This window comes from Leptonychotes weddellii, chromosome 3, assembly GCF_054177405.1.
Source record: "Leptonychotes weddellii isolate Sample4059 chromosome 3, ASM5417740v2, whole genome shotgun sequence".
Taxonomy (NCBI): domain Eukaryota; kingdom Metazoa; phylum Chordata; class Mammalia; order Carnivora; family Phocidae; genus Leptonychotes; species Leptonychotes weddellii.
The window spans coordinates 91,824,384-91,834,294 of record NC_138371.1 but is presented as its reverse complement, the minus strand read 5'-3'; the positions used below and the strand labels follow the sequence as shown (position 1 = coordinate 91,834,294).

The 9,911-nt window shown below is 41.8% G+C and overlaps 1 pseudogene; it reads left to right on the top strand.

Annotated features, from left to right (window-relative positions):
• The first annotated feature begins 7,122 nt into the window (after window positions 1–7,122).
• LOC102729548 (small ribosomal subunit protein eS24 pseudogene) lies at window positions 7,123–7,683 on the top strand (annotated as a pseudogene).
• Window positions 7,684–9,911: the final 2,228 nt, after the last annotated feature.

Here is a 9,911-nt window from a genome sequence, read left to right as displayed (position 1 = left end):
TTTTCTTCGATCTCCTGTTGAGTTTGTAGGTGTTCAGAATGGTTTGATCCCTATCCAGCTGAATTCCTGAGAGGAGACGAAATCCAGGTCTCCTACTCCTCCGCCATCTTGCTCTGCCCCTTCTGACATTGCTTTTTAAAATGATTTTCATTCATTTCTTTTTTTAAAGATTTATTTATTTATTTATTTGGGAGAGAGCGAGAGCGGGGAGGGGAGGGGCAAAGGGAGAATCTAAAGCAGACTCCATGCTGAGAGCAGAGCCCAACATGGGGCTCCATCTCAGGACCCTGAGATCACAACCTGAGCCGAAACCAAGAGTCGGGTGCTCAACCAACTTGCCACTAGGCACCCCATCATTCATTTCTTTTCTTTGAATGTGTAATGTGTGCTCTGGTCTGTCAGTGTCCTTCTCCAGAGGCAATCAGCATTACCAGCTTATTTTATGCTTTCTAGTTTATGGGTGGGGTGTGTGTGTGTGGGTAACACACACACACATATATATATCTTTTATACAAGTGATGGGATCCATCACACTTTTACATCTTGCCACTTTTACTTAATAAATGCAAGAGGCAATTTATATTGTAAATGTAGATCTTCACTAGCTTCCTTTTAAATATATCTCTTTAATTAAAACAGTCACTATATAACAACACAATTGGAGTTGAGGTAGAGCAAAAATCATGAGAGGCATTTGAACAGTTGGAGTTCAGAATACACTGGTCTCCCCTCTATATTATTTCTGTCACCTCCCCTGACCACCCAGCCTTATCCATAAGTGGTCCTCTAGACCTGCTTGAATACCTCTACTGATGGAGAACTCACTTCCTCTAGCCTGAGGTGGTGAGGCTGTCATCCTGAGCCTTCTCCTCTTCATCAAACCAAAATCTCTCCCATTTCCCAGCTTGCTGAAATCCCGTGATCTCACCTTACCCGAATTTAAAATCTATTTCATCCATTTGGACACTTAATAGCAACCACTCAACAGTGTTTCATAACCATATCATAGGAGGATGCCTTGCCCTTTTAACTTAATTTTCAGTTTCTGAAAAGCAGGGAACGTGGCCTGGGTCTCTCTCGCGTCCCCTTCCAGTGCCTGCCACAGGGCATCCCACAATGCACCTGGATAACATCTTCTTATCTCCCAGGTCATTCCTTCCTCCACAGAGCCTTTCCTAACACTCCACCCCCAGAATTTTTCCAGTCATTGTAAATGTTTGTGAACTGTATTCCCCATGGACATTGCAAAGCCTGCCATTGTTTTCAAATATATGTATTGGGTGAATAAAGAAATGGACAGATGAATACTAAGACGGAAATCAACTGTAGCTTTTCCTTGAAAGGCGACAGATAGGGTAGTATTATATTTCTCAAGGGGATCTTGTGGAATCCAAATGCTGGAGACGTTCTCCTCCAGGACCCCCAAGACACTGACTGGGCCACCACTTGCCATGTTTAGCAGTCCTAGGGCTCCATTCACGGAACACCTAATCATGACCAAAGCTTCACAAACACCAAGTTGGAAGTTAACTTTCTAGGCCATGCAGATTTCAGGAAAGCAGGTCTTAGAGGGATTTCATCAAAGTCCTCGAGAGCCAGAGGGAAGAAAACTAACCTTTATTATGCTCCCACTTCGTGCTAGCAATGGAGTTTGAGGTGAGAGACGAGCTTTCCCTCTTGCAAGGATGAAGAACGGAGTCCTGGAACCAGCGCTAAAGAACACTCCTCTTGCCTGACCCTCTGCCCAGAACCTGCCCATGACTCTATGCTGGAATTGTCAGCTAACCAACCAACAAGCATTTCCTGAGAACAGACTAGTTACAGAAAGACCAGTTCGGTTTTCTCAACACTCAAGATAGCAGTATACAATGAATTCCCACCAACAGCGAAACAGTACTGTAAAGGAAACACCTAAGACAGTCCCGCGAGATTACTGTGGTGGGGGGAGCACAGGACTTGAAGGACAAAGCGTGTGAACCCTGGCTTTGTCACTCTCAGCTGTGTGACCTTTGCCAAGTGTACTTCACCTCTCTCAACTTTATCCCGACACTGAAAGTAATAATGCTGCCTCACCATTGCCCTGAGGATTAGATGAAACTTGGTAAGATTACAAACCCGAAGGTGGGCAGAGACTGCCTGTGGACTTTAGAAGGAGATGGGTTGAAAATAGGGCACGGAAGGGAGATGTGGAAAAGGAGGAAAAGTGTCTGCCATTGGCAGAGGGAGAGGTCACCCACATGGTACAAAGGAGGACCCTTGACATGTCCATGATTGCTTATTCATCCTGTTATTCTTATCACTCCACAAACATTCAGTGAGCATCTATGAATGGTGACCAAATCACCACAAAGCCTGCGCTCATGGAGCTTAACGGTTTAACAGGGATACAGACACATAAAGAATTGACTTGAATTCAGTGGGCTTGGGCTCCAAGGTGAGGGGTGGGGCACATGGGAGTGGCTCCTAATCCAGGCAGGTGTGTTAAAATCAGGTGGCAGCTTTCTGAGACAAGTAGAGTCATCCAGGCTGGGGTGGGGTGGGGCAGAGTGCGTGGAGGTGGAAGTTTCTAGAAATTTCCTATAGGCTGATGCCTACACTTTCTCAGAGAGTACAAGGGAAGAAGTGACCAGAAGACAGAGCCTCATAAATCACGGTAATGAATTTGGATCAGACCATACAAACCAACATATATCAGATTCGCACTTTGAGAAAGCAGAATGGGTTGGAGGAGGGCAAAATAGAGATGAGGAAACAAACCAGGAAAGACTTGCAGGAAACTAACTAAGGGAGAGACTATAGGAGACCGGGGGAAGCAGAGAGAGGTTTAGAGAATGTGACTCAAGCATTCATGAAAGATTGAAGGACAGGTAACAAAGGAAAGATATCAGCAGTGGTCCCTGGGTGTCCGCCTTAGGCAGTTAGGTAAAAGGTGGCGCCAGCGACTGATACGAGGTTTCGAGGGGAGATACTGAAATTAATTTTGGATATGTCAAGACTGAGGTTCTTGTGATATATCCAAGTATAGTTGTCCAAGAGCAGATGAAGATGTGGATCCCAAATCAGGAAAGTTCTAGATTGGAGACAGAAGTTTGGGAGTATCTAGATGATAAGTGGCTGCTGGGCTGGTGACAAGACCTCCCAGAGAGTAAGAACAAAGAGGGGGAGAGGAGAGCTGGCAGAGAACCCCCTAAGAGGTGGGCCGAAGAAGGGACTCAACTCAGGAGACTGCCAGTCAGCTGGAGAGGCAGGAGACAGCCCCACCGAGAGTACAGCATGACAGAAGCCAGGAAGGGAGAGGGTGGGATAAGACTTTAGAAGTATTTATTGGAGAGGGCAAAGTGGAAGTCTTGGTAACTGGGCAAGTTCCTGAGGAATCCAGATCGCCAGTGCTGAGAGGCAGGTGAGAGATGGTGGGGGAGGAGACAGCAAGTGCAGGCAAAACTGACCAGGAACTTACTATGACAGTTAAGATGAAAGATAAGGAAGTACCTGGACAGGGATGAGTACAGGGAGGATTTTGAGAATGATTATTTTTTTTAAGGTGGGAGTCTCAAGCATGTCCTAATATTCGTAAGAAAAATCAATGGGAAGAAAAGGTTAAAAAAATATACAGAAGAGAGGAGGGAAATAATGACAGAGGACAGTCTTGAAGGAAATGGATGGAAATAGGATCCAGGAGGTATTTCACTGGAATAAAAATGAAAGAAGATGCTGTATCAGTTAGAAATATCGTTCAGGCTCAAGTAACAGTAAATCCTCCAGGACTGTGATTTGAACTCAAATTTTACAAGTCACAAGGTAGCTTTTCACTGTCATCAGTTAAGGAGCTCAACAGTGCCGGGGCTCAGAACTAATAACTCCGTGATTTGCCTCATGGTTGCAAGATGGCTGCAGTAGCTCTAAGCATTACATCCTTAAATGACCAGTTCACAGTCAGGAAGCAGGGGTTGGTAAGGGGCAGAGTTTCTCCTCACAATTACTCCCTCTTAAAACAAAGAAAAATATATCCTAGAAGCCCTCCAGAAGACTTCTCGATACATCATATTACCTATAACTGGGACTTAAGAGTTATCCCCAGGCAAGGCTGGATCCACTTCCCAGAGCTGAAGGCATCTCCACCCAGGCAAAATTAAGACTCCAATGGCAAAGAAGAAAGGGGTGGCTTTAGTTTGGAAATAGCAGTGTCTGTCTCCGAGGTACAGGTAAGGTAGGTCGGTAGGTTTGGGAGCCGAGAGTTGAATGAATTCTTATTAAATGTATTTTCCCTGCAGGTTTGTCGTCTGCTCAGAGTGAGTGGGAAGAGCTGGTGGGATGTGAGGTCTGACAAGAGTGAAGAGATATAAGATAGCCACTATGGAGAAGAGAGCATGAACCAACCAACGAAACCTCTAAAATTCCAAGGAGGCCTCAGCAGCGAGAAGGCTCGGGAAGGAAATTATGGATCAAAGGAAAGAAGAGAGGGAGAAAAGATCCGCTAAGTGATAGCTCTGACCCATGTGCTCACATACACGAGGGTTGCCCAACCTTGGCACTATTGGCATTCTGGGTCCATGGATTCTTTGTTGTGGGGGAGGGGGCTCTCCTGTGCATTGCAGGATGCAGCACCTCTGGACTCTATCCACTAGATGCCAGTAGCATACACACACACACACACACACGCGCGCGCGCACACACACACACCCCAGCTGTGACAACCAAGAATGTCTCCAAACATTGCCAAATGTCCCTCGGGGGGGCAAGATGGTCCCAGTTGAGAACCACTGATATATACTATTTTATTTAATCCTGTAGATCAAGGATTGTGGTCCTGCTTTCAGGGATGAGATTAAATGCCCAAGGACACACAACTAAGAACAGATGGAGTCAAAAATTCAAACCGAGTCTGCTGGAGACACAGTCTTCCCTCTGGCCCTGAGTCCCACAGCCCACAATGCACCACCAACACCACCACCAAGCAGGAACTCAGCACCCTCGGTCCTGGCCTCTCCCTTCCTGCTGGGGTTCTACACTCCATAGAGTCGCTTTCAGTAGTGATCTGTTTTCCGGAAAGAATTAGAGAGAACTCATAAAAATTAAATCTTTACAAGAGCTCTATCCGTTCTTTTCCAGGAAGTCCAGTCATTCGGGTGAAAAATGTGGCAACATTTTCCCAAGGACTTGGAGCGGGAAACCACCATCCAGAAAGGAAAATCTTTCAAATTGGAATGTGCTCTAGGCTGCCTCTTTAAATGAAAAACGTCATATGCCTGGGAAACATTATATCTGCCAAAGTAATACGAGGGTCTCGCTGTAATAATGATAGCGTCAACTCCATGCTGCTCTTCATCCCCGAGACTCCAGAAAGGGCCTTAAAAATGAAATTTTATACAAGTGCACACAAGCACACACACCATTGGAAAAATTCACACATATATCACTTTGTCCACCTCTCTAATGAAGGTGGAATGTGGTGGCAGATGTTTCACAGCTGCCTGATACTCACCCTCCAGCAGTTTAGGACAGGAAGCCAAGGACACTCGATCCAAGAGGAATTGCAGGGAGAGTCCAGGGAGGTAAAATCCAATCCTGCAAATTGGGATTCAGCCAAATGCATGGAGTACCCCTCCACATCATTGCCTCATCCCTTACTCCAAGAGACCGAATGAAGAAAAACGACAGGCATTTATCTGCATCCAATGGGCCATGCTGGCCCCATGAAGACAGCTGGAACTAGAGAAGTTTCCTAACACTTGAGGCATACATGCTGTACGTACAGCCCGCAGCCCAGCTCAATGAGGTCAAGGTTATAGGTGTGGTCCCCAGTCCAGTTAAATATCGTAACTCTGTTGAATAGCCATTGGCTATATCCCTATTGTATAGATGGCCACCAGCCCACTAGAGGATAAATCTTTTCATAAACAATGCCTCACTGATGTATGTGGGTGGGAGGGGTAGGGGAGCACAGGGATCCAGGAGGGCATCTTGTCTAACGAGGTCAGACGGTGCATACAAAGTGAAGTGAAAGGAACCACTATCTGGGGAGCATCTTGCTCAGGGCATAGCTTTTCCCTTGCCATTTCATTAATCCTTACAAGGTCTTATTTATCTGAACTTTACAAATGAAGAAAACTGAGACTTTGCAGAGTTTAAGCAGTGTGTTGGGCTTATACCCCCAGTGAGTCAGATTTAAGCTCAGGTCTACCAACCTCAAAACGAATACATCTGTGCTACCATCATATCAGGATTTAGACCATTGCTAACAGCCCAGAAATCTTTTGTGCCTCGTCCAAGTCATTACCCATCCGATTCTCCAGGTAACTGCTGTTATTCCTTCTGTTATATAGATTAAATTTTGCCTGGCTTTGAACTACATATAAATGGAATCAGGTAACATGTATTCTTTGATTTCTGACTTTTTTTGCTCAATGATTTGTGAGATTCATCCATGTTTTTGTGATAACAGAAAGTTGTTCCCTCCCATTGCTATATAAGACTCTATTGTGTGGGTATATTTTTATTTCTTTATCTATTTTACTGTTCACTGGCATTTGGGTTGTTCCACTTAGGGAGATTATGGATGATTAATATTGCTACTAACTTTCTTGGCATCTCTTGGTGCTCACATGTTTACACATCTATACTTAGGAATAAAATTATTGAATCAAAGGATACACATTTGTTCACTTTTAGTAGATAATGTCAAGTTGTTTTCCAAAGTGTTGTACTAATTAACACTCCCACCAACAGTATGTGAAGGCTCTTTTTGCTCCACATTCTCCAAAACTGATAATTTGAGTTTCTTTTACATTGTAACCATTCTGATGGCTGTATAGTTGTATCACACTGTGGTTATAAGTTACTTGGTAATTAATGAACTTGAGGGCTTTTCCATATATTTATTGGCCACTTGGACCATTCCCTCTTTCATGATGTAGTAGTCTGTTTTTATATGTTGATTTGTAGATCTCTGTTCTCTGTGCAAAAGTTCTTTGACATAAATATTGCAAATATCTTCTCTCATGCTGTGACTTCTTTGTTCAATCTCTTTGGTGTCGCTTAGTTTTTTTTTTGTTGTTGTTGTTGTTTTTTTAGCCCCAAATCAGTGCAGCTTTTATTGCATCTTTAAAATACCATAAAGAGCTCTTTTCCTCCCCGGCTGCTTGAAGCTTGGCTGCCATCATGAACGACACAGTAACTATCCAGACCAGGAAGTTCATGACTAACCGACTACTTCAGCAGAAACAGATGGTCACTGATGTTCTTCACCCCGGAAAGGCAACAGTACCTAAGACAGAAATTTGGGAAAAACTAGCCAAAATGTACAAGACCACACCAGATGTCATATTTGTGTTTGGATTCAGAACCCATTTTGGTGGTGGCAAGACAACCGGCTTTGGCATGATATATGATTCCTTGGATTATGCAAAGAAAAATGAACCCAAACACAGACTTGTGAGACATGGCCTGTATGAGAAGAAAAAGACATCAAGAAAACAGGGAAAGGAACTCAAGAACAGAATGAAGAAAGTCAGGGGGACTGCAAAAGCCAATGTTGGTGCTGGCAAAAAGTGAGCTGGAGATCGGACAACAGAAGGAGTAAAGATGCTGCAGTGGCTTTATCTGGTTGTGCAGATTTTTCATGAGAGGATCAATAAACTAAGAATGTTAACATGAAAAAAATAAAATAAAATAAAATACCATAAAGAAGTCTGAAAAATCATCCGACATCTTGCTGTTGCTGTCACTGGACAACTTAGCTCTTATTCATCAGCCTGCCAAACTGTTCCTTTTCCAGAAACAGATACCATCCCCAAATTTTCTGATATCCTTGTTTTTAAAGGTTGTGGTTTGCTGAATCAAATGAACTATGTTGTTAATTTTAATGATTTTCATGAAGTCTAGTTCATCAGGTTTTTGGCATGATTTTGTATCTGATTTTAAAAAAATATTTGCCACCTAAGGGGATAAAGATATTCTCTTATGCTATTTTCTAGAATATTTATTGTTTACCTCTCATTTTGGATTTGTAGTACACATGAAAAAAAATTTTGCATACAATGTAAGGTAGGAATTAATTATTTTGCTCCAAATGGACATCCAATTAACCTAGAACCAATTGGGTTTTTTTTTTTTTAAGATTTTATTTATTTATTTGACAGAGAGAGACACAGTGAGAGAGGGAACACAAATAGGGGGAGTGGGAGAGGGAGAAGCAGGCTTTCCGCAGAGCAGGGAGTCCGATGCGGGGCTGGATCCCAGGACCCTGGGATCATGACCCAAGCCAAAGGCAGACGCTTAACGACTGAGCCACCCAGGGACCCCAACCTAGAACCAATTATTGACAAAGACTATCCTCTTTACTGCCTTGAAGTGATGCTTTTCTCACAGAAGTCAAGCAACTATATACGTGTAGGTCTGTTTCTGAATTTTTTATTCTGTTTTACTGGTCTGTTTGTCTATCTTTGTAGCCATTCCACCTAACTTATCTACTATAACTTTATAATAAGTCTTTATATAGGGTAAGTTCTCTAGCTTTGTTTTTCGTCCAGGCTGTCTTAGCTCTTCTTGCCGCCATAGCATGCTATATACCCTTGAGAATCACCATGTCATTTTTTAAAAATCCTTGGGATTTTGAATGGAATCGCATTTACTCTATGGATCAATTTTGGGGAAAGTGGACAATTTCTACAAAATTAAGTATTCTGATCCACATTGTGTATCCTTCTATTTATTGGATCTTCTTTAATTTCCCTCAAAAAATGTTTAGTAATTTAAGTGTGCAAGTCTTGTTGTTCCTGTAGACATAGTCTTGAATATTGGGCAATTTTAATCTATTACAAAGTGTATTTTTAAAACTTTATTTTTGAATTATTTGTGGATGGTATATACAAACACAATTTTTATATTGACCTTGTATCCAGTGTCTTCACTGAATTGAGTTCTGACTTCTAATTATTTATCTATATATTCATTTGGATATTTTAAAAACATGATCATGATGTGTCTAAATTTTAATAGTGATCACATGTGTTTCATTTCTAGTATCAGGAAGAAAGCTTTCAAAATTTCAGCCTTAAATAGACACTTTATCATATTAAGGTCCCTGCTAATCTTCCTTGGTTGAGAATTTTAAAAATAATGAACAAAGGTTCAATTTTTATGAAGTGCTTTTTCCACATCTCTTAAGATGATCACATGTATTTCCTCCTTTATTCTGTTAATGTGGTGAGTTATAATGATTGATTCTCTAATGTTAAGCTAACCTTGCATTCCTGGCATAAGCCTCATTTGGTCATGATATTCTCTAGGTCTTTTGAGTCTATGTTAATGAGAAAAATTGGCCTATAATTTTCCTTTCTTGTTCTGCACTTGTCAAGTTTTGGTAGAGGGTTAGGTTGGCTTCAGAAAACAAGCTGAAAATTGTTCTTTTTTTCTCTAATCTCTGGAAGAGTTTGTCAATAATCCATCTTATCTTGTCTTTAAATGGTTGGGAGAATTCACTGATAAAGCTAGCTGGGCTTGGTGTTTTCTCTGTGGAAAGGTTTTTATTTGTCAGGAGGAAAAACAAGAGAAAGAGACAACAGAAGCAGACCAGTAGGTAATCCAGGTATTAAAGTTATTTGACACAGTCGTTGACTGTGGTTAATATGTATCCATTAGAACACATGGGAGAATAGAATTTCTGTTTTTTGTTTTTGTTTTTTTGCACAAAATTGGCAAGTTGTGTTTTTCAAGAAATTTACCCATTTACATTTTCAAATTTACTAGCACAATATCTTCATGATATCATATTACTTCATAATATCTCTAGGATCTGTAGAAATTTCATCTTCATTTCTTCATACTGGTGCTGTGTTCTCTCGCTTTTTCTTCATGATCATTCCTCCTGTGACTTTATCAATTCTTTCAGTCAATTCAAAGAAAAAGCTTCC